This window comes from Sinohyriopsis cumingii, chromosome 5 (genome assembly GCF_028554795.1).
Source record: "Sinohyriopsis cumingii isolate HCF-2022 chromosome 5, ASM2855479v2, whole genome shotgun sequence".
Classification (NCBI taxonomy): Eukaryota; Metazoa; Mollusca; class Bivalvia; order Unionida; family Unionidae; genus Sinohyriopsis; species Sinohyriopsis cumingii.
This window is the reverse complement of record NC_142965.1, coordinates 120,600,308-120,626,765: the sequence shown is the minus strand read 5'-3', so window position 1 is coordinate 120,626,765 and position 26,458 is coordinate 120,600,308. Positions and strand designations below refer to the sequence as shown.

Sequence of the window (26,458 nt, the reverse complement as noted above, 5' to 3'; positions counted from 1 at the left end):
CTCTTTTTTTTAAAAAAAAATTGAAAACAGATATAGTATGTGAGGGAAAGTAGGACACTTGCCCTTCCTTACAAGAGCGTCGAAATCAGACTAAGGAAAATAATGTTCACACCTGATCACAGTGTACGCAGCTATTCGTATTCATGTAGCAAGAGTTGATAGTTCCTGACCGAGTTTCAGTGTTCCGAAAGTTTAGAATCATGGCCTCGTTTAGACAGAGGTTGCGTACGATTCAGATTATAAAAATCTTTACATATAAAACGATGAGATAGTGTTTTATTTTCCTTAATCAGGATTGGAGAGAACTATTAATATGTCTGCTGCCATTTTATGTCTTTCCGTTTTTCTTTGTTTCCAGGTCTCTGTATTTGTCTGATACTTTTACGATGATTTTATCTGTAACAAATCGTTTAATTATTCTGACCGCGCAGTCTTTGAAAATACACAGTACAAACATTGGCCATGAAACACTCATCACTTTTAAACCTATGTTTCCTATCTTGCAAATAAGAATTATTAGGTTTTATAAGTAGAAATATAACACACTATAATTATATGATCAGGTATGAAATCAGATTGTATTTTGAGTATAATATAGTGTAGATTATACGTACAAAAGGTGTAGTACACATATATCGGCACCAAGCCTAAAGCCTATAGGAGCATTTGGTTTTGGTTATTTCTCAAGGTGCGAGGACTAAGCGCATGTTTGGCACGGTAATCGTAATATAAAGTTATTTTTTGCTTTCTTGTTTTAAGAAAAGAGATGGTAGTTCCTTGTCTGATTCTTATAATCCTGCTCCAGAATGTCAGGAAATTTCTTCTCGAAGCTATAACCTGTTTTCGCTTAAATTGTCGAGAAGTTAATATTCTTTTTGGGGGGAAGTTATGTGCTTGAGTTCTGTTTTCTTCTGACTATCAGTGTCTGACCTTTGCGTAGTTTCGGACGTCTATTTTTAGAGGTCGTCGTTGCGTTAAATATCTGCGCGCTATCCAATTACTGGCGAATCATGCCACAGACATGTAGCATGATGCCCCAACCTGTCACATTATCCTGACACCAGGCCGACCAGTCCTAACACTAACCTCTTAATGCTGAGCGCCAAGCGAGGCAGCTGTTAGTACCATTTTTGTAAGCCTTTGGTATGACTCGGCCGGGGATTGAACCCACGACCTCCCGCGTCCGAGGCGGACGCTCTAACCCCTAGGCCACTGGAGCGGTCAAGTAAAGTAGTAATGTGATGTTATGAAAATAAAAGCTAAGAAATATATGCATAAATCCCATACATTACACTTTTGTTTCACCTGCGTAGCCCCCAATAGTTTCTAAACTCTTCTTAACAGGTGGAGGTAATCATTTCAAATGTCTGGACTTTCACACTAATTATTAGGGATCATAGGCAGCTCCTGATCCACATTTACAACTTGTACCCTTAAGTGGTGTTTTACTTGAAAATTAGCCAAATGGAATTGTTAGAATTATTTAACAAAATAATGATCTTTGGCTTCCTCATCCCCATCACGTAAACATTACTTACATTTTCTTGAGACAAAACCAAATCTATATGAATTTTAACGACGAACAATTGCCATGGAAATATTCCAGAATAAAGCCACCACGTAGTGCATACTGTCATCCAATTAACCATTTATTATATATTCAAACATTTCAAGCATTTGTTCTGCCCACAAAATGGAGAAGGTGGGCGCCGTTTTTTGCATGGCAGCGCTACGTGCGACACAAACCGGAAGGCACATTCTAATTGCCGCATGAAAACCGGCCTACATTTTAAGCTCAGTAGTCGATGGGCTCGAACTGTGTCAGACATTGTGGGAAACTCACCAACTAAGACTTACAAAGTCATTCTTTGAGAGTCTGACTTTTCTTGTTTGTTTCCAGTCAGCTCAAAAATAAAAGAAAACAAAAGAACAAACCAAATCAATCTTGCCGAAGCCAATGAAAATCGAGTAAAAATAGTTTTAAGTTCATAGCATTGCAATCGCTTTGTTGTGCAATGCTGGATTAGAGTTGTCAGAATTTTTTTATAGACATATAATCATGTAAAGTTTTCAAAATGAAGCGATTTCTTTGTATTTATTGTTTGTCATGTTTGTTTCTGTTTGTCATTGCCTTCGTGAAAAATTCTATAAAATTCTAAAGCGCTTGGACTAGTTAAAAATTACTTATTTACCATACGTTGTCAGTGTCTTGCACACACACACACACACACACACACGGAATTAATCAACTTACTTGCTGTCAGACCTTTGCATCTTGACTTTGAAAATTCGTCGTTTTGAAAACGATCAGTAGACCTGTGGACAATCTTAAGTGTAACAGAGAGACCTGTGGACAATCTTAAGTGTAAGAGAGAGTCTTGTGGACAGTTGTAGTGTAACAGAGAGTCTTGTGGACAGTTGTTGTATAACAGAGAGTCTTGTGGACAGTTTAAGTGTAACAGAGACTCCTGTGGACAGTTTAAGTGTAACAGAAACTCCTGTGGACAGTTTTAGTGTAACAGAGAGTCTTGTGGACAGTTTTAGTGTAGCAGAGAGTCTTGTGGACAGTTTAAGTGTAACAGAGAGTCTTGTGGACAATCTTAAATGTAACAGAGAATCCAGCTTTGTAGATTAAGATTTAACATGTGGCGGTATTTGATTGACACTGAATTAAATGAAGTGTAATATCGACGGAACCTATGAGATTTATCCATCTGTCATGCTTTATACTACTTTGGAAAGATATACTAAGTAATCACTTTGGTGACCAAAATCATTAATGTCACGAGCAAGGAACTTTTGTGGATAAAAATGTATGCCTCTTGGTAATCAATTATTTGCAGGAGAAATAGGAATTAAGTGCCTTTCCTAAGGATACACCGTGGTAGTAGACTGGGACTGGCCTGGACGAGTTCGGAATCCGCAACTCGTGTCCTATGTTGTACAGCGGCTCCTTCTTCTTGTTTTCATAATGTAGCTGTATGATTTGTGAGTGTGATTTGTATTTTTTAACGTAGCTTTAACAATTTTTCAGTCATATCGCTACGATGTCTGCAGTGTGACAGTTTATAGTGATGTCTAGCACTGGGGCATCATGCCGCAGACATGTAGTATGATGTCCCACCCAGTCACATTATCCTGACACCAGGCCGACCAGTCCTAACACTAACCTCTTAATGCTGAGCGCCAAGCAAGGTAGCTGTTAGTACCATTTTTGTAAGTCTTTGGTATGACTCGGCCGGGGATCGAACCCACGACCTCCCGCATCAGAGGTGGACGCTCTAACCACTAGGCCACAGGAGCGGTCATAATGTAGCTAAGATTCCTACATATAATGAAATGAATGTGTTGGCCACGGCCTCTTCCTTTTCGTTTTGCATCAGTTTGGAAGCAAATTATAGCTTTGATTTCATTTAAAATATTGGGATGAATTTCATCTGTGTAAGTCGCTCGGTTTTATGAAGTCCGTCCTGTATCTTGGCTTTTCAAGTGGATAATGAATGTCCACTTCGATTCTAGGAGGAATTTCAGTTATATGCCCCTTGGTGCAGTGACTTGGCAACAGGTGTAATGCAAATAGGGCTACGTGCATTTTGGCGCCCTTACCTGAGCGATTTTGGCGACCTCACAAGTTTTAATGCAACGCAATAGCTTCTGCGCAGCTGCAGCCATGGCCGTACGGCCCCTCACGGCCGTTATACAAATTCCCTGACGCAGATATTAAGCGTCTTTCTCTTGCCTTTTAGGGCCCGAGTTGCAAGTGAACACTTTCAGTTTTAGTCACCCTTCAAGTACAATCACACCACTGTAACTGCAAAGTAAAAGAGGAACGTCGATTATTTACCTGGCATGTTATCGCTCTTATTTCACGCTAATCGGTTTATTCCCAAAGAGATGATTCTGGTGTATGTACCTCGGAGTCTGCTTGTGGATGTTTATGTCCCTGCTCTGAGGGTTAACCCTTAATAAAGCAATCGGGTCTATTGTTCTTTTCGACACGATATTCTAGACCATTCTCTGTAGTTTGGGTTTTGATTCTGTATCTGTTTTTCTTCTTATTCTGCCAGTCTCAGAATCTTTATGTGAGCTGCTGGGTCCCAGCAATATGATCTATTTTGTGTACGTTGGTGTTTGCTCTTGAAAAGTTTCCCAAATATGTTGGTTTAGATTGTTGTTTCTCACAAGTATTACATCTTAGCTAGTCGTTATTTCGTTACCTCATCACGAATCACTTTTGAAACCATTCTATAGCAGTAAAAAAGGAATATATTAGATCAAATTAAAAACATGCTAAATGAAACTAATAAATACGTCGTGTAAAAAAAAGCCGTGGTCCAATCCAATCTCCTCTAGCTGTTAAATTATAATCCAAAATTGTGATGGATACTGTTTAAGGTATTGTTGCTATTATTCTATATTTTGTCTTGACACTCTAGGATGCCTACTACTATTACTATTACTGCCAATAACACTATAATAATAACATATACAACAACAATAATAATGATATTTCTAAAATCCTGCAGGGCCACTGAAATAGTGTATGATATAAGAATCCATGTAATATTTTTATTGCTATTTCATTCGGCTTAAATTTGAATTATTGTTCTTAAATATCCAAATTTATCACCCTTAACGTCTTGAATTATCACCCTAAATGTCGCAAATTAAGGTCCTAAATGTTCTTAATTATCATTCTGTGTCCCTAATTATCGCCCTAAATATCTCTAATAATAATCAACCTACATATCCCGAATAATCGTCCTAAATATCCAAAATAATCGCCCTAAATGGCCCTGATTGTCACCATAAATATTCATAATTATCAGTGTAAATGTTTCCTTTATATATAAAGTAAGATATAAGAGATGAGAACCATTCTCATCCTCGTGAATACATCACGACGACATGCAAGCCATAATATGATAATGTAAAAAAGCGGAGAAAGTCAAGTCATTCCAAATTATTTTTTTTTAAAAATTGTTTTATATTTTAATTATGCAGTAAGACTTAAAATCGGAAAAAATAAAATTTATCAAAATCTAAATACGCATTTTAATGCAAAACATTAGACACGTGCCATTATTTTCTCTTTCAAACGTCTTTCTCCGATATATATATTAAGAATTACAAGATCAAAACTGATTTATAAAAAAACATACCAAGGAGAGTCCTTATTTTCCAAACATTGACATAAATGGACTTTCACTGTTCTTCGTCGCAATTTATTGTAATTTTATATTTTATTATTATTTTAACTGCTGTGGAAGAAGGCACATTTTCATCATGTTATAAAACCGTCAGGAATATATTAATCACTTTTTGTTGCACCTGCAAAAACAATATTGAAAAACTGTTAGACTATTATAATATCGTAAAACAATATTGAAAGACTGTTAGACTGTTATAATATCATATAACAATATTGAAAGAATGTTAGACTATTATAATATCATATAGCTGATGTGTCATCATGTGTTTTCATAAAACTTGATCTGTTTCGTTGTTTTTGGCCAACACCCTTACCACGCACTTACATACGCAGCAAGTTTCCAAACATAGCCACAAGTGTCAATCTAAAAGTTACTGCCATCGAATAGAATTTGTGCATGGTAGAAATAATTTGAGTAAATAGCACTGTGTGCATGTAGAAAACGATGTATACGTTTCTCCATCTATATTTTTTATAGTCTATACATCATTTTCGTATGGAAACGAAACCCAGATCATTGCGCGTATATATAGCATGTACGCTAAATTGTGCTTTCTGTCCTCAGTGGATCTCTCTGGTGGCCTTATAAAAGACACAAAAATGGTACTAACAACTGCCTCGCTAGGCGCTCAGCATTAAGAGGTTACTGTTAGGACTGGTCTGCCCGGTGTCGGGATAATGCGACTGAGTGGGACATAATGCTACGTGTCTGTTGCATCATACCCCAGTACTAGACATCGCTTTAAACTGCAACACTGCATACATCGTAGCGATATGACTGAAAATCTGTGAAAGCTATGTTAAATCTCTCTCTCTCACCCACCCACCCACCCACACTCTATCTGTCTGTCTGTCTCTCTCTCTCTCTCACACACACACACACACACAGAGTCCTCAAGGTATTTAACAAACAAGAAGACATTAACTGCGTTTGAAAAACACAAGTGATTCCGAATTCTCAAAAGGTTTAGAGAAAGAAAGTCAAAAGTTGTTGTTGTTGTTGTTGTTGTAGGGTTTAACGCCATTTTCAGCACACGATAGGCTATACATGGCGGCCAGTATTAATGGTGGAGGAAGAACCCGGGAAAATCCCGGAAAGAACCACCGACCCTCGAGAAGCTACTGGCAAGCTTTCTCACATACCCACATTGGCCGAATCCGAGACTCGAACCTACGCAGACAGAGGTGAGATGGCAGTGATCCGTAACGGAGTACGCTTTAGACCACTCGGCCAATCGTGGCCCCAAAGTCAAAAGTAAGCCGAAGTGGGCAGATTTAGGAATATATATCCTGGGTTCTTTTTTCAATTTATGTTTTTAGCAACAAATCTAACCGCACGTTTAAATCTGAAAATGTTTACATTCTTTAAGTTTCATTATTAAAACCTTAGAATTGCATTGGAAGTCCCGGTGGCCAGGTGGTCAAATGCACTCGACTTCACAGACACTCACACATCTCACGTCTGTCCCACTGCGATGGAATCTCAGACTGAACGTAGGTATGCCAGAAAGCTTACTAGCAGCTTCCCATGGGTCGGAGGTTCTCGCCGGATTCTTCCTCCACCAAAACATATACTGGCCGCCATGTTATAGCTTACCACGTGCTGAATAATGGCATGAAACCACAAAAGCAATTAGAATCGCGGCATTTATGGATCTGTTTATCTGAGTTCCTTTTCTGTCGTACTTAATATCGTTGGTGTTGATGCATATAAAGGTTTCTTTTTTTTTCAACTAAGGCATGTGAACTTGAACTTGAGTTCGTGCTCTGAAAGTTTAGAGAATACAATGCTTGGTGACTTGGAAAACGTTTTCTGTTGTTTTTTTTTTTGTGGTCATATTTGAACTTAAGAACGATGCAAAGTGTATCGTTAATACAAATAGATCAACTGATTGAAAGTTGGATTTTATAGAAAAGGAAGTGCATCGAGCGAAGAAATTAATTCCGGCGTCATGAGTTTGCGGTTTGCCTAAATTTATTTTAGGGATTGGATAAGCTTTTATGGACAGAGAGACATAAGACGGAATAGGTTTGCTTCAGTGGAGTATTGACAATGGTGTATCATAATGATTGTACTTGTTTAGTTGTTTAATCAATGATGTGCTAAACAGAACACAACACGATTCGAAATTCCTTGTCCTAACACCAACAATTTGAGTCTTGCTTTTATCTTTTGAAGAAATAAAAACAACACAACATGTATATGTGGGTTTTTTCTCTCGCGTCTTTTCCCTTTGATTAGAACACCTATGACTGTTAAACATTATATAAGAATTATATATTCAGCTGGTACAAAAGACTCCAATTACACGAAATTACATGATTTACATGATAAAAGTATAATGAATTTAAAAGTGACTTAAACCGAACATAATAGAAAGAGATGACAATGGGATCCTCAGAGTTTGGAAATGAAAAGATGACGTTGTCGCTTCATCAGAAACCTGAGGTAAAAACTATCATTTATTTTGCCATGTAAATTAAAACAACGTCAATTTGCTAGTTATCAATATAACGTAATTTTGTGCCTTATTTGTGTCCACTGACCTACTGCGGAAATAATCTCATATCCGCTAGACAGCCGTCATACGGATTTATACCTGACGTCATTTGCTGAGATGGTGGCACTTAAAAAACTCGGAGAAGCTGATTTAACAACGAGCAAAATAAAATAAAAACACATACACAATCGAACCTTCGATAAATATTTCAACACTTTTACTCAAACAGCAGAATACTTAAATATTGCCTACTATGAGGTTATGTTTGTTTTTGCTCAATGTAGTTGCTCAAAATATATATATATATATAATATATTTCACGCTGTGCAATATAATAAGAACAAAGAAAATAAAAAAGAAAATGTGTCATGGTTATTAGAATATATGTTGCTTATAGTAAAGAAAAAGTTTCGGTATGTGAGGACTATTTGAAACTGCGCATTGAGGATATGAAATTTATTTCTTCTTGATTCACAACAGTTCTTGTTCTTGTTCTCTGAATAGTCTATTTCATATTAGCATAGCTTAAAATTGCGATGCTGTCTTATGTTATTGTGCACTTTCTTTACACACTTTCTTTAAAAATAATCTTAGCCTTTGAAAATGTCACTCTTACTTGTCGGTTACAGTCTAATTTTTAACTGTGCATTTTCTGAGTAGCACCAGCAATATTTCTGAAACCTTAAACAGGTATTTAATTGCCAATTAATTATGAATTAAGGAGACAACATTTGAAGGAAAAGAGTTGAAGAAAAAGTAATATCTCCAATCACAGTTCCCAATTCATTTCGAAAATGTACCTGCAAACTTTATAAAAAAAATATTTCAATATATACTTACTGGGGTTGACCATGTGATTAAAAAGACAAAACTCTTCGGTCTCGTAATCTTATCAATCAGCAGATAATGAACCTGCATGTGTATAACATTGAAACATTTATTTCAATATGGATTACACAGGTTTTGTTGAAAACATCAGTCTTCAATTAAAGTTCTTCGCCAACAAAATGATAAAACGGTTAGTACCTCACAGTACACTATCGACTCGATACACGAAGAGAACACAATTTCCCTGTGTACTCCAGGCTTGAGTAAGACTTTTTTTTAGTGAGTCCTACTTGTTTTATTTTCGCTTTTGTTCAGGCTTTTGATTCCACGGGGGGGGGGGCAGTTTGCCGATATTCAACGGATTATGAAAGTTATCATATCTGTACATGTATTCATTTCATCTTTGTACATTACTAATATAGTAACCAGATAAATATTTATGCCAATGTAGTTATACCAGAAATGTATCAAATTGATTTTTTTTTACATGGGATATCAATCAGTATGATAATTAGGCATCTGTTGATTTAACATCATTGATCACCATGCCAATGATATTTATCCTGGGAATCTCTTGTCTCTTGGCATCCGTCCGTCTACGGAAGAAGATGGTGTAGCTCTTGAGTACGATTTTGTTTCTCCTTCTGTCTAGCTCTCTTCTCAGCTTGTTTTATGTTTCTGTCTTCCTCAGCTTTTTGAACGCCCTGTCTGACAGCTAGGCTCCAGATGGAACGGTCGTTAGCACAGCTCTCCAAGTCGTTGACATTGATGCTGGCCATCTTCATGTCCTTCTGCAAACATCATTGTGGCGTAGTCAAGGTCGTCCAGTCGGTCGTGCACCTTCTGCTAACATGTCCTTGGGAATGCGACCTGGGTCCATTCTCTTGACATGGCCGAGCTAGTGAAGGCGCCTCTCGTTGAGAATGGACAACATGCTGTTCATGTTGGCGCGTTCCAGAACATATGTGTTGGGTACTTTGTCCTGCCACTGGATGTGCATATGCGCTGGAGGCTTCTCAGGTGGAAGCTTTTGGGTTTCATCTCGTGTCTCGCATAGTTGGTCCATGTTTCGCTGATGTAGAGGAGTGAGCCGAGCACGCAGGCCTGGTAGACACGCATTTTGGTCTTCTTAGTGAGGTTGGGGTTGTTACAGGCCGTCTGGTTAAGTCTGGCTATCACTGCTGCTGCCGTGACAATCCTGCCGTTCACCTATGTATCAATGGAGAGTGAGCTGGAGATGGTGGACCCGAGGTATGTGAAGTTCTCAACAACTTCCAAGTTGTAGTCATCAGTGGTGACGGAGGGAGGGGAGTCTGCGTCCTGTGCCATAACGTTCGTTTTCTTCAAACTGATGGTCAGTCCAAACTCCTTACAGGCATGGGAGAGGTGACATACCAGCTACTGCAGTCCATCTTACTTATGTGATGTCAAGGCTGCATCGTCGGCGAAGAGCAGTTCATCGATGAGTACCTCTGTGAACAGCTTGCCGCCAGCCCTAGTATGGATGTACACTCCATCGCTACAGTCCTTGAAGGCGTACTGGAGAATCATGGATAAGATGGGGAAGAGCGTCAGCGCAAGGACACAGCCTTGTTTGACTCCGCTTACGACTGCTAAGGCCTCCAATGTTGCGCCTTTGAAGCACACTGTGTTGTGCATGTTCTCGTGGAACGACGTGACGACAGCAAGCAGTCGTGGTGGTGGGCAGACGATCTTCTTCATCAGTCTGTAGAGACCACTCCGACTGACCAGGTCAAACGCTTTCATCAGGTCTAGGAAGGCAATGTAGAGGGGCATCTGCTAATTGCCGGCTCGAAAGCCACACTGGGACTCTGGGTAGGTGCGGCAGGCTAGGATCTGCAAGCGCGCCAAGGAAATACGGGCGAAAGCCTTTTCGACTATGCTGAGGAGGGAGATGCTCCAGAAATTGTTTCAGTCACTACGGTCTCCTTTGTTCTTGTACAAACTGACGATGTTGGCGTCACGCATGTCATGTGGGGTGTGTCCCTGTTCCTAGCAGAGGCAGATGAGTATGTGTAGGGACTGGAGCAGTGCTGATTTTCCGCTCTTGAAGACTTCAGGTGGAATACCGTCGCTTCTAGAAGCGTTCCCACAGGCAATACAATCGATGGGTTTTCCGAGCTATTTCAGGGTGTGCAGTGAGTCTAGTTCCTCCATGACATGCAGGTCTGGGATGGCGTCCAGGGCGGTGTCGGTGTCGATGTTATCGGTTTCATACAGCTCGAGATAGTGCTTGACCCATCGCTGAAGTTGTTTCCCCTGGTTTGAAGGGGGGGGGGGGGCGGTCTTGGAAGTGGGGTGGGGGGTGCTGTCGCCTTCTTGATGCCCTCATACATTCCTCTCGCATCCCCGGTGTCGTCATCTGTCTGTATACTGGTGCTGTGGTTCAGCCAGTAGGTGTTGGAACAGCGACGGGCGTTGTTCCTGGCAGTCTTGAGGGCTTATAGTGTTCTGGGGCTAGGTGCAGCCTTGTATGCCAGGAGGGCTTTCCTCTTTGCCTCAGTCACGGGCTCCATCGTCTCCCAGTTGCCCTCATACAAGTCGACAATTTTTCGCTCCCTCTTCCCGTAAGCAGTGATGGATGAATTGTAACCAGAGTCACTGAGGTAGGACCACTTGGAGTCGATGGTGTAATCAGGTGTCGCTTTGGTGAGAGCTTCCTGCAGTGTGCTGATGAACTGTTGTGTTTTCTCTGGGTTGCTTGCACAGCAGGTGTTGATGCGTGGGCGACCCTTCTTCCTGGCGTGGTGCATCCTCTTGGGTATTATTCGTACCTTTCTGGCCACGAGGGAATGGTCCGTGTCGCAGTCGGCTTTGTGTTAGCTCCGGGTGAGGAGGACACTGGCCAGTTCCGCACGCTTGATGATGACGAGGTCTAGCTGGTGCCATTGGCGTGAACGTGGGTGTCTCCATGACACCTGGTGGATCTCCTTGCATTTGAAGAAAGTGTTGGTCATACATAGGCTGTGGGAGCAGCACATCTCCAGCAGTAGCTGACCATTCTCGTTGATCTTGTCCCTTCCGTAAAAGCCGAGACAGGTGGACCAGGCCTCATGGTCAGCTCCCACACTAGCATTGAAGTCTCTTAGTAAGTAGGGCCTTCAGTGTTGGGGATATTGGATATTGCCTGATCCAGAGCCTCATAGAGCATGTCTTTCTCCTCGTGGGTGGAGCAGAGGGTTGGGGCGTACACGCTAAAGATGTTGACCGGGCCTAATGATGTTGACAGCCGGAGGGCAAGGATTCTCTCTGTATCTGATGACGAAGGTTCAATGAAGACGACTAGCGTGTTCTTTACGGCAAAGCCTACACCGTGCTGTCTAGGTTCATGTGAGGGCTTCCATAGGAATCTAAAGGCTCAGTAATACGTGATCAAGGGCGTAGTCACGTTTAATTGACATTTTAAAAAAGGAAACTAAAAAGGCTATCAGAATTGTTATAATTTCTACGATGAAATCACCTTTTTCGTATCCTTCCTGGGCGGTGCCCATCTGGCACCAAGAGTAATAATATTTCTCAACAAAAACCGTATATCTCCAACGTCTGACTGGTTGATGTAAAATCTCTGACCAATCATACATCAGCTTTTAGACATGGTTCTGGGTTCGATTCTTTTATTTGTTTGCAATCCTTTTATCGCATAGATTCATTAATTTACGCTTTAATGTTGGCCGATTAACTTCATTAAGGGTTAATTGAGCTTTATTTTCTCATTACGTTGTCGTCATGCAGTATACGTAGTCGATACGAAGCGTATGAAGGAATGGTAACCTCTTTATTCCAACAGGCATGTAAGACTAGTTATGGAATGGTGTCGATGCATCCAAACAAGTATAAAGCTCACCAGACATGGAATGGGCATCTCTGTTTTCCATTCGATTATCCAATGCACACCAGCCATGGAAAGGGTCATATTTATTTAAATAGGCGCCAATCATGAAATCGTACCCTATGTACTTTAACAGGTATCAAATACACCAGTCATGGAATGGTATCTATGTATTCCAACACGGTATCCAACAATTAGCTGTCATGATAAGGGTATCAAATACGCACTAGATATGGAATGTTACTTATGTATTCCAACAGAATATCAATCACACACCAGTCATTGAATATATACTGCGTACCAAACATGCCAGTCATGGCAATGTACCTATTTACTTCACCAAAGTATCAAACACACCAGTCATGGAATGGCACATACATGCATTTATTGGTATCAAAACACTTTTCATTTGATGACAGTTTGGTCTACACTGAAATGTCGACGACTACCATTTTACGATTACATCTGCCTGATGGTTTTTATTTCTTCTATTTTCTTGTTATTGCACTTTACGCATGCTCGTCACGTTAGGTTACTTCCTCTTGGCAGGATAAAACTACTACCACAATAGTGAACATTTGGTACGAAAATATCACATGTAGAAAACTCAATTCCTTGAAACCTTGTATTAAATTCAGTTTAGAGATTGATTCATTGTCTCCTTTTCCTTTAGAATGTGCAGATTTTGTATAGAATGTCCGAGTCAAAACTCCCATGATTCTTTGCTTGCGAGGACGGTTAGCATGCATGTTGTAGGTTAGCATGCAGGTGAATATATGCCATTATACACTACTATCATACACTGAAAGGATTCTGATCCGCCACATTTAGTCTGAATCATTTTCTTTTTCGTTTCCTTTCTTCCGTTCTTAATGGAATTTTGATTATTGCTAAAGAAACAAAGACAGGATAATTCGAGGTTCTCGCGTACCAATCTGTTTGAGCTGTGAAGAGCGCGTTTTCATGGCTTTTAGTTTTACATCAACATATTTCCCTCAGGCATCGTCTAATTTAGTCCATGATACAGTTTTACTTAAAATACATTGAGTATGTATAAACATTGATTACGGATGGGGAGGGAACATATTGCCCAATTTCTTTGAAGCGTTTATGTTTGCTGGAAGGTAGGTTTGTTACCAATAGCTCTCGACCCCTTTTTAGAAACGAATTCTCTTGTTGTAGAAAGTCCTAGGTGTGGTCGTTCCACTCAAGGAAAGCGTTATAAAACATTATAACAATTAACTTTACTTTGACAATACTCTCAAAGATTATTATCTATTTTCCCTTCTTAATTTTCTTGCTTCAATTAATAAATCAGTACTTCAGTCTATCTATCTATCTATCTATCTATCTATCTATCTATCTATCTATCTATCTATCTGTGTATATACCAGGATGTGTCTCTATTTTATCGTATTTATTTATTTATTTTATTTACCACCGTGCTTGTAACCTATCCTCTGGAAGTCCTGATACTTGTAGTATACTTGCGCTGAATTCTGATCAGAATGAAACGTTTGCTGTGACCCCAATCTTGCCCGGTGATGCAAACTGCTCTACCTTATAAGGAACGTCTCCTTATTGACAGTCGATGTAAATCTATTTCAAAATTGCCCTGGAGTAAGTCTTAGCGCTTTGGGGAAGATAGCATATAAAAAATGGTTTGAAAATTGTTAGAGTATGTTATAAGTTTTGCTAAATAAAAGTCTATTTTAAGTATGTGTATCGTATTTGCTGAACTATTGAACTGCGGTAACATAAAATACAACTAATTCTCAGATCGTTACATTTCACGACACTTAGTTACATGGCGTTAAGAAAACAAAATTGATCCTATCAGAATCAATGGAACCAATGCCTTATTTAAGTTTTACTTGTATTTTAGGATAAATGACGGCAACTGTTATCGGTTATCAAGAAACAGGCGTCATTTTTTTAAAAATTGATCACAATATTCCACAATATTTGGAGCCTTTCAAAAACTTTCTTAAAAAACAACCAAAAAACCCCCCAACCTTTACATCTTTTATAATTCACTGCCTCATGAAAAGATTACTAAAATATTTAGGAACGTCTTGTTTCCTTTAAAATCCGTTTGTTTTAGGCGAATGTCACGAGATAAAAGTTTGTAGAACTCAAGACGACCGTACGTACAAGTTAAACATTGCGTCTGTGTGGCTGATACTGCTTACCGGGAAATTGATAGAATTGATTGTCTCCATTATTGTTTTAAAAGGCTGAATATCAAGAAAATAGTACGCCACAAACGCCACCGGGCAAGATACACACACACACACACAAACACACACACACACACACACACCTTCTCTCTCGACCATGATAAATATTGACTCTAATGCGCATTTCGCAAGCAAATTTTGTTTCGTATTTAGTAAATACGATGGAAAATATGATCTTATAGCGATAAGAATATTTTTGTGTTAGATCAAAGAATGCGTTTGAGTCCTATCTAACAGACAACCAGTACACACGTACTTGAGCAACGACACACAAGTAGCTCGTATTCTGATTGGTCTCCCAGGCAACTGTGAATACTGATTCGTAAATGATTGGTAGTTGCCAATCATCGCGACTTAAAGCCATTTTTCGACAATTAAGCTTGCAGAGGTAACTATGTACATACAGATGGCTTATACGACAATCTTAAGGAATATTAATTTGTGCATAGATTTCTTAGCTATGCTCAGAAATGGAACCAATGTCTTATATCTAGTAGTATTGTTTATTTCGAGATCAAACATTTGCCTCGAAAGAAGTATATCGATTTATATAACTTCATATATTGTCTAGGAAAACAGCAAACTATCAAATGATGCGTCATCTAATGAAGAACAATTATCTTGATTGTTATCTTCCATTCCCTGGGACAAACATGATGGTCGTTAATTATTTTCATTTAGTCTTTAAAAGCTCATTAACATTCCAACGCCGCACTGAGCATTTTGATTTCCGACAAGTCATTATGACAGGAGGCTGATAGTTATTGGATTATATATATATATATATATATATATATATATATATATATATATATATATATATATATATATATATATATATATATATATATATATATATATATATATATATATATATATAGTTATTGTGGGGTTTAACGCCATTTTTCAGCACACGATAGGCTATATACATGGCGGTCAGTATTAATGGTGGAGGAACCCGGGAAAATCCCGAAAAGAACCACCGACCCACGAGAAACTACTGGCAAGTTTTCTCACATACCCACATTGGCCGAATCCGAGACTCGAACCCACGCAGACAGAGGTGAGATGGCAGTGATCCATAACGGAGATCGCTTTAGACCACTTAGCTAGGCTCAGGCGACAGTAAGAGGTTTTCCTCGAAAGAAGTTATATAAAATAACATTTAAAGTGTTAGTATAAAGAAAATTGATATACCAATACTATTGGTATATCAAATTGTGATCCGCACATGGCGCAATAATACGAATATATAAACATTCTTTCAACTGCAGGCCTATAGATCAATTATGAATTTCTAAATGACATATGAAAATAACAATACAAAGTATTAATAGTCCCTGTTTTCTATATGAAATTAAAATAGTACACAATTTCACCTGAATCCTTTCTTTTTTCCTTTCCCCTCTCACCTCTCGTGCGTAAGGGATAAAATAAGCTAAAAATCTGGTGTGAAAGAGAAAAACATATTGCGCTGGACGAAAACATTAAAAATGAACTTGTACCAATTAACCTGCATTAGCCGTGTTCGTCGTTACGGCATGCTTACGCATTCTGTGGGATCTATCTACAGTGTTCATAATATCAATGATACATAGTTGAATTACCAGTCGACAATAGGCCTATATGTTAAATTTGTCGGTTGCGAGGCATACACATTGTAGCAGCGTATATAATACTTTGTTGTTGTTTCTTAAACCTAGTATAATGTTCTAAATTTTTTTTATTTATTTATTAATTATTATACATAAAAATGTCCAAATGGTCGCTCCTCCCTCCCTCCCTACCCCCCCCCCCCCGATTATCGTAGCTAGTTACAGGCGAAAATGCATGAAAATACGAGCGTTGGGGATTTTCGCTTGTGCCATACGACGATGTCTCTCGACCTATATATATACATGATGGTAAAGTTTAGTCAAACCATCCAAAAGGGGGGGGGGGATAAGTTTTATAGTCTTTAGAAATGTTAATTAAATCAGACTAATGACTTAGATGAACTGTCAATATATTAAAATATTTTAATTACCTCTTGTTGGTTTGTCTTTTCGCTTAGTTTCTATTCCACGCTAATTTCCATGCGCCAGTATGTGAATGCCTGACAGTTCAGGTTCAGTGTACAAGTGGCTAACCTTGTCTGTGGTACACTACTTTCTTCATAAAACCCTGTTTATGTTTAAATCATGAGTGTGTCTTATATTGATTTAATAAATGTGAATAAAAACGGAAACTCAAAAAGAAACTAATCAACTTATCAATTTGTGATTGTGAACAATAAGAAAAGTCGTAGAAGTACATTTTGTGGCGGACACACTCGCAGGGATGTGAGCAGTTTATTCACTGGGTCAATACACAGTTGCCCGGAGTATATCGTAACTCCACTCAAAGGGCAAATATGTGTATTTGTATGTGATATATACCAAATATATGTATGGTGTGTACACTGTATCAATGATATACCACTCGTTGTATATATATATATATATATATATATATATATATATATATATATATATATATATATATATATATATATATTCATTAAAAGCCTCGTTTCCTTTTAATGAAAAATGTATACATCTTGTGGTATGTATGTATGTATGGATGGCTGTACGCTGTATCAATGCTATACCACGAGATATATGTATATAATGCAAGAAATAAAAGCATGAAATCCTCATATCAAAATACTGTTCGTACAGTACTACAGTCGTATTACAACTGTGTTTTAGCGGTTGAGACACAGGGTAAACAAAGTGACGGTTGGTTGTTTGATTTATTTTATATTTTAAAAAGACACTTTCAAAACATCATCGATTATATCATGGTAAAGCTATCAGGAGAAGTAGACGAATCTAGCTGGCCTTGGTGGGTATCGATCACGAGACGCTTTCATTTCGATTCTCACTCTCAACCATCTGAGCAACATTATTAATGATGATCTCAATCAGTCAAAAGAGATCCTTAGAGAGAAGAGAAAGATGTATCTCTATCTCTCTATCTCTTTCAACGAGGCGGACCGAGCTGTAAATAGTATATTTATGATTATTCCAAGGAAAATGTATTCCGTTAAATCCAGTTGTGATAATGTTTCTTTACTTATTTCGTGCGCAGGATGGTTTGTATTAAATAACATATATGATTTTCACTGGAGCTTCAGGCTAATCCGTTTTGGTTTATCTTTATTATAACCATTTCATAAATCAGCACGATTCTACCCAAATGGGGATTGATTGCGTGTACTTTTCTTATATGACGCGCACTTGTATTGATTCCATGGCTACACCTGAAACCAAATCTGAACGGTTCCACGGACAGGGTGATTGTCTCTCTGGATTTAGTTGTTCCAATTATGATAACGTTGGTTAATCGGGATAAATCATGCATGTACACACATGACTGTATCAGTTTTATGGCGGACAAATGGCTTTTCTTTTTTATACAAAGGAACTTAAGTATGTCAAATTCTTAATTAGTCGCCGAAAAGAGGTTAAATATTTTTCATTGCAATCAAACTGTTTAGAAGGAAATTTCGAGTCAGTTATATTCATTTTTTCGAACAATATCTTGCACAAACTGATTAATACTATGCTTGATGGGAATATAACAAATAATTATTTATAAAGATTTTTCAGCTACGTTCCAATGGACAACTCATTTACTTTTAAAGTGTCGGTCAAATTGACATTGCAACGGTGAAGTCGACAATTCGTACATTACAACTCTTCCAAAAGGTTGATCGAGACAATAATTTGACAGAACCATGAGTGGGATACTCAAACCGTTTCTCGCTAGAGACACTGTATTTAATAAAGGTTATTTATGTATCCATTACATTTTTCGAAGAAATATTTGGTAATCTCTTCTTTTATTGTTCAATATTTTGAAGCATGCATAATTAGTACGTGTATAAAATCAATCAATAATCAATTTGTTTTAAAAGTGTTGTTAGTGATGTATTCCAAAATCATTCAGTTAGGCAATATCAACGTAATTCCTCTTCGTATACGTGGACTATCAGCTACTGGACGATATTAAGTTACAAAGTAGTAATATATTGTTTGTAATATTTGTCTAAGAGAGCCACCAGACGATCCAGATCCTCCAGACGCTTCCGATGATTGAGAAAATATGTTAGGAAAGCATCCCATTAAAATCACAAACTGAGGGTCGATGTTTGTAACTTTGATAATATTTGAGGGCATAAAGATTGTGTTTTTCCCTCTGGAATAAAAGGTACATGAGATAAATTTGATTTTTTAAATTAGCGTTTAATATAGCGTGTCAGATAACGTATAGCTTAATATCAAGATGGTATCAACAGATTAGGGCTTTATGAATTGGTAAGAAACCAATTAATGATCATGAACGTTTAACGTTGGAATATTTGCAGCAATTGTAGAGGCAGATGTTTGAACTAAAATGGATATATAAATGTGATTTTCAATACAACGATGTAATTTTATCGTACAAGCAAAATGTGTTCATGATGACGCTGAATCAGAACAATAATTTAGGAGCTAACTCTATAGTTGTATATGAGAAATTGCTTGAATACAAATACAGAAAACACATTCGTGAACAACTCACAAGATACAAAACAATTATGAACTCAAAAAGGTCAAAATTTCGTATTTGTTCTTTCCATTTTCCCCCTCTTAGTTAGTATGTTTGTTAAATTTTTTTCATGTGTGTGTGTGGAAAACGGCATGCAGAGGGACCAAGTGACTACATTCCAATACTTTTATGCCGTTCTTTGAGGAAGTACACGAAGTACATTTTTCTATGTTCGTGAACCGACTTACTGTTGCGGTCGCTCTTACAGACTGGTTTGGCATGATTCCTTTGTACCAGCATGCTTCGTTACATGCACTGTTGTTGTCATATCATCCATTAGAATTGTGAGATGTACCGCTTTAATAATAATCATATTCATTTCCTCTTATGACTTTTATTATTATTATTATTATTATTATTATTATTATTATTATTATCCACAACATCAAAACACTAAATACACGTGATGACTAGTTTTAAGAAATTAAAGGTATTCAAAATTCTGAACGTGCTTAAAAGATGCTTGAAAGTGAAACCATGTGCTTTTCAGATAAGTATTCATCCCATCGAAGATTTAAAAACTTTTAACAAGGAGCTGAAAGAAAAAGCCCAAGCAAATGCCAAGGTTCTGCTATTGACAAAACATTGGATTGATGAAAACCCTTCTTCGTGTATTCATTTTAATACTATAGAGGAATCAATAACAGAGATTCCAGTGCTGTCCTGTCAATGTTCGTAGCCGAAGAGTATGCTAACTTTCAGCCACGAAAGCGTCATTAGCACGTGCTCTACGCCACGTGTTATACACTGGACTCTGCAAGAACCGAAGCCATGGGCTGAACAATAGGCAACAACTCACCTAATTTTGCACGTTTTGATTCTATACCAAAGGTGCCAGAAAAGCTATTGCTGCTGAAAACTTTTCTTTCTCTTTCAAATAACGCATTACATACCGCATACATTATGTAAGCCTGATTGCTATCCTCGTCAATGTAATATAACGAACGCTCAACACAAGCTTGATAAATTCACTTTCTAACCATTCTGAGATTTTGGTCTAATTAAAATACACTCCGGCACAAATCTACTACGAGCAACACTGTAACTGTTTTCCTTTTTAGAGAGTCATTAAAAGTGTGTAATTAGCGTAATATTTTATGTATTTCATGAGATAAAACTTTCCTCATATATATCAGGAAATATTGCAGGCTTGATAACTGTAGTGTGGTAAGTATTTTCCCTTTCACAAGTGCAACTAATTGCATAGCTTAACGTGAAGTGACACAGCATGGGAGATATTTATGAAGAGTCGACAAGACTTACTTTGTCCATACCAGTGATTGAGCTTGTCAATCCACAATTCAATGAATTAAGCTTATACCTAAAACTGAGATTAGGTAACACCCAGTCCAACAAAATTTGGCGCATGTGAATGAAGCTTAGTTCAGCAAACTCCGCGAGACTAATTTACAAACTTGAACTTGGTGACTGGTATGCAGCGTCCACGTATTGATCGTTTGGCTTGTGCCTCAAGAGATACGGCAAAGAACGTACTTTATGTCAATATTCACGTGTGCATGAGATAGACAAAAGTGGCGCTTGGGTCTTCTTGTGGGGCTATCATTTAGGGCCATTATTTTGTGTTTCCTATGGACTGAAATCCTTTATACATAAAAGCTGGGAGAATTTATTAACTGAGTAAGGAAATTATAATTCGAAACGAAGAAAGGACTCTTGAAAAAGGTATGTATTAACATTTATTATTGCAAAATAGCTTAAAGATCTGGTACTTACTATTTTTACACATCAAAATTATACATCAAAATTAGAAATTTTGATGTTTGACAAAGTATGTCGTAATTAACACATGTACTTATTTTATCATTTTAGCTGCACTGTAAGGTTTCAGGTTTGAATGTCAGCTATTTTGGGAGATTTATGTCTGAGTATGGTACCAACAGTAGGTAACGTCATGATGCAGTGTTTTCTACGATAAAACAGACTTGGCACGATAATAATTAATCGGTTAAAACAAGCAATTCAGTTGTAAACAACGTAAACTCGAACAAGTTTATCTTGTATCTTCGTGTTTTAAATGGAGGGAAATCAGGAAGAAATCAAAGTTTTCACTTTGGCGTTTCGTCATTGATCCTAAAATACATTTCATCAACGTAAACTTAGTATGAATAAGTATTTTGTTTAAAGAAAGAAAACAAATACTATATGCACTATTGAGCTTTGAAGGTTCAGACCTTAACAATTCTTCTACTACCGCAGACATAAATATGGGCTGAAGTCATACGATATACATACGCTAGCTCCAAACTTAAACATATCGCCAACACTGTGGATACGCTAAGCAAGAGAAATTGTCTTAGTCGAAACAAAAATGTTCAGCACGTAACTTGCTTCTTTTGTCATCAGTAGTTAGGAACAATAAGTAGTTTTATTAAATCTTTGCCACTATTTTGCATGTATTTATACGCAGGTTAATACGTACTAGAAATATCTGAGCTTAATTTATTAATTTAAGACTTCTGGTAAACCTCATTCATGGTTTTCGACCCTTTTCCAAGATTTGTATGGATGATAATTTGGCCAGCAGCCTAAAGAGTTTGAACATGTTTAGAGTTACCTTCTTTTGGTATTATAGCACTGTATATCAGGCATGACCTATTGAAGCGGTAACGCCAGTATAACGGAAATTGCATTGATTTAATGTGTCTAATTGCTTTTCATCAGAATCCTAAATTTCATTCAATATGAAACACATATCAAATTTTCCAGTAACTGTTTAACGTTTGCTTTTGACATTGAGAAAGAAGCTACACTGGATGGGATTATTTTAACACCATGATATTAGTCGGCAAACATTAACTGTTGGACGAAACGGAGGCGGATATTCAATTTACATACATCTTTGATCGAAGAGAGAGAGAGAGAGAGAGAGAGAGAGAGAGAGAGAGAATAAGTTATATGCGTTGTTGTAGATGAGGACATCCTACCCGAGGGTAAGAATTTGTGAGCAGGAAGTAGATCTTTTCCGAGTTTCTGTCCACAACGTTTGTCTGGGGACGGTTTTATTCTATACTCTTCGAGCGCATGTTATGTATATCGTTTTTATCATATCTTACTAGAAAATTGTTTTAAAAATGGATGATGTATAATACATATGGATGGGTATAACTTTTGGAAATACAGGGTATTTTCTAAACTCATTAACAAGTGCACGAAAAGAGCAACGAATTTACAACTCCTTAAAGGCAGATATAATTAATTTCTTAAGCATTATAAACGAAATAAATATTGCAGATCCTCATGACGTCATAAGGATAATGATGTCATATACAATGTGACTGAGGGCACTCAGCTTCATGTGCATGTTCATGTTTTCTCATGTATAACACAAATTATATCATCACGTGACTGTTATATTTCATCACACGACCATCTACTCCAGCCAAAGTCGTACACAAACTGGTACAGACTCTCAGATTTTCATTATCTCTGGAGCAGTCTTTTACAATAATGAGGATAAACATTAAGTTACACCCCCAAAATGCTCAGTGGTCCCGTACACAGTACGTTTTGTACTGGTATACCTAGCTTGAGGTACAGATTTTGTACTGAGGTATCGGATCGTAAAAATAAAAAACATTCTTTGCAATTGCTATGTTCATTCAATTTATGTTTATGTAAGTTTTTTTTTTAAGAACAAGACTATCAGTTTCTAACAAAGCTTAAAGGAGGGATCTATATCCAGTTGTGTCTGTCTCGTTTACCTGTAGAAATAAGAATAGACTTTTTCCATATGTTCACATTGATATAATTTTTTTCCACATGTTTAGATTTATATCAGCCTGTAAAGTACACAGTTTGGATGATGTATAATGCCATTATATCATCGGTCTTTGAATGCTGATGTATGTTTAACATCATTTACTGTTGTAAACCTATCCTTTTACATGCTTTCTTAAGGTCAGAAGTTTTGAAGGGCGTTTTTGCTATTTCAGAGTTAGGCCTACATAATGTGCCATTCTGACTTCGAAAACCATTTCCCATGAATATTCACTGGTGTTTTATTGAAACACTCCACTCTCCGGATCAGCAAATTTTGAGTAAAACAATGGGCAAAACCTCGTGTCTGGGCAAAATTCTGACCCTCTGCTGGAATTTTACTATCTTGCCCTGATGCATGTGAAGTATTCTAGTATTCTCACATTCCTATTTGTGCATGATCGTGTTTTCAGTGCAGAACATCGATGTTGGATAGCTCTGACCCACCTCACCTTTGATCTTTATCCTGAATCAAGGACCATCTTTACCTTCTGCTGCACACAAGGTAGGAAAAAAGTCCTAATTTCCATCATCACTTCAAAATTCTTTCACGATAATAAGGATAAACATTGATTGCAACACATTTAAGTACTTAAACAAGCAGCAGTTGAAGTGAATTGTCTCACAAACAAGCCGCTTCACACTGGTCAACCCACCAACATCACGTCACGGCAGATTTTTGAGAGACAGAGATTCAGAAATTAAAGATTGAAAGAACGATAACAAATTTCAAGATAAATCAAAACTGTAATGAGGTGTAAAGATATGCTAAATAATAATATTAATAATAATACTACATACATACATACATACATACATACATACATACATACATACATACATACATACATACACATGCATACACACATACATGATGCATGCATGCATACATACATACACACTTACACACATACATACATACATACATACATACATACATACATACATACATACATACATATTTGTTAATATTATTGTTATTAATAGCATTACAATTTTGGTTTTAAATTTTTTAAAACTATTTATCGTTCTCTACATCATTTTCCGACACGTCTGTCTCTCAAAAATTTGCCGTGACGGCCAGACCTTACCGCAGTTCCGTCCCAAGCATTGGTCAGTTATGCCCTTATATGGCACACACAAAAATGAGGCCAGGCGCGCTTTTTTCAGTCTGCTATAAAAAATATTGAACATGTTCCTTACATATCCTGAAAGAAATTAAATAGCATTCTTATTTAATACCAGAACTGCTGCATATTATTGTATAAATTATAATAAAATGTCGTTTTCCTTCTTTATCCGGTATTTTATTATGGATTGTCTGCCATATTAGTTAACTTATAAGTACTTCCGTTGTCAGCCTCGTTTTTGTGTGCATATAAGGACATTGCTGCCTTATATGGAAATATCAACAGGTTGTAGTAACAATATTGTATGTCTTTAATAACGTATCAAAGAATATCCATTTAACAAACCTTATTTTTTGGACAACGAATTACCACGAGAATCTCGTGTTATCTGTCATGGTGTAGAAAGTATGGTTACTGTAAACATATATAATATAATATAATTTTATCATTAGCCAAACTTTTTGAAAAACATAAATCAACGTAGGTTGTAGCTTTTAACTATAGTCAGCTTTTTTGTCGTTTGAAAATAGTTTTATTTGCTCCAATCGTAGCTATCGTGCTATATTTGCTTCAGTGTAGGATATAATCATTATTTAATCCTTATAATTTAAATGTTCCTCCTTTCTATTGTCAGATCAGTGAATACGACGAAAATATGATTTTAGGTAGCACGTAGTTCTCTTTAGATGGCAACAGAATACATAGCACCTACCTCGTTTGTCAAGGTACGCCCTATTACCGCGTTACGATTTCGAACACATGCCCGAAAGGAAGTCTGCCAACAATATCCAAAATCTCACTTGAAAATGGAAATTTTCAAAATTACATAAATCGAATGTTTTCTTGATGCAGGGAAAGATAGCAAATATGTATCAGTTTGTTTGTATGGCTTCAACGTTCTTGAGAATGTTAAAATCCCGCGGCAGTAATAAGTCATCCTAGTCATATATTTTGTTGCTACTCTATGGTCTTAAACTGAGTAACTGAAAAGAGCGGAAACCAACAAATTTTGTAAAATTCAACAAATAATTTACTTCCCTAAAATACAAAGTGAAAATTTTAAAAGAACTTGCTGTATTGTGAATTAAATTCCGAATAGTCCCAAAAGTTCTATAACAAGTCCAAAAGTACAAAGTTCCAATTGAATTCCAGTGGTATTCCAAATTAATTCCGGTACTGAATGTGTTGATGTGCCTGTAGTCTGGAATGTGCTAATGTGTCAATGGAATGGAATGTTGTGATGCATTAACGCTCTTCGATGTATCACAATAATATAATCTAAAATGTCCTTGTCTGAATTCACTATAATTCCAAATTAACATTTTTTTTTTCAAGAATATTATTGGTCATTTTGTAATTCCAGTGAACAATATTATGAATCAATATATCCATCCAAATTAAAAACTGAACACAACAATAAGACTGATTCTGCTTCGGATATTAAGACAAGAATGAATAATTCCTGAGTAAACTAGATTATATACCCTTATACTTGACCTATGTCACAATTACCATTTTCTGGAACTGGAAATACTCTGGCAACTTAATGGGACATTTCCATTCTGGAACTTTATAAGGTCAGAATAAAGACTGTATATTTACCTCATAATGAAGTAAACATGTTCACAGTCAATAATTATCTGAATATTTGATCCAAAATAATGAGAAATATTAGCTATGTATGGTGTTGTTTACAAAATAAATGTCACTGGTCAGGTACACCATTAACACGATTTGGGACAAAGGTCAAGTAGAAAGTACGTATACATAACATATAATCATTAAGGAACACCAGCGATCAAAAAAAATTAAATATACATCATAATATATGTGTGTGTCTGTGTGTGTATGAGAGAAAGAGAGGGAGACAAACATACAGACATACATTGCAGTGATCAGATGACTTGTCACATTGTATTCATATTTTTTATTACCTTCAGGCTAACGATTTTTAAAAATTTAAGCTGATGTCCTGTACGCATTGCTTTAGCATTCTTTGTTATTGCTTTATAAGTATTTTTAGTGAGATCTCCTGCTCGTACCTCGTCTAAATATGACCTTCAATATCACCCGTTGAAACATTGTCCAAGCGAAAATGAACGTATTCATACATTTATGAACGTAGAGTGACTCGTAAAGCCTATTGTAAGATTGTTTAGCTAGCGAGGTCAATGCTGGAGTGCAGGAACGACTGTGCAATTACAGTGATTGAGCTACTAGTCGAAGATTTTATCAAGGATGGGGGTAGGTGTTTATGTTGTTTTTGGTGTGTTGCATGGAGTTGGTTAGACATAACTTAACCTCAA

The 26,458-nt window shown here is 37.1% G+C and overlaps 1 protein-coding gene across 4 annotated transcripts in view; it reads left to right on the top strand.

Annotated features, from left to right (window-relative positions):
• The window catches only part of LOC149800076 (Na(+)/H(+) exchanger protein 7-like), a 248,772-nt gene that overhangs the window by 22,105 nt on the left and 200,209 nt on the right, over window positions 1–26,458 (top strand). For 2 of the 4 annotated variants that reach the window (XM_089959635.1, XM_089959632.1), the window contains exons 1-2: window positions 20,420–20,928; window positions 23,436–23,527. The exons of 1 other annotated variant lie outside the window; for it this stretch is intronic. The gene's annotated coding sequence lies outside the window, so the exon portion shown is untranslated. Of the gene's footprint in view, window positions 1–20,419; window positions 20,929–23,435; window positions 23,528–26,458 lie in introns of those variants that run through there. One more of the 4 variants, XM_089959634.1, reaches the window with a different exon arrangement.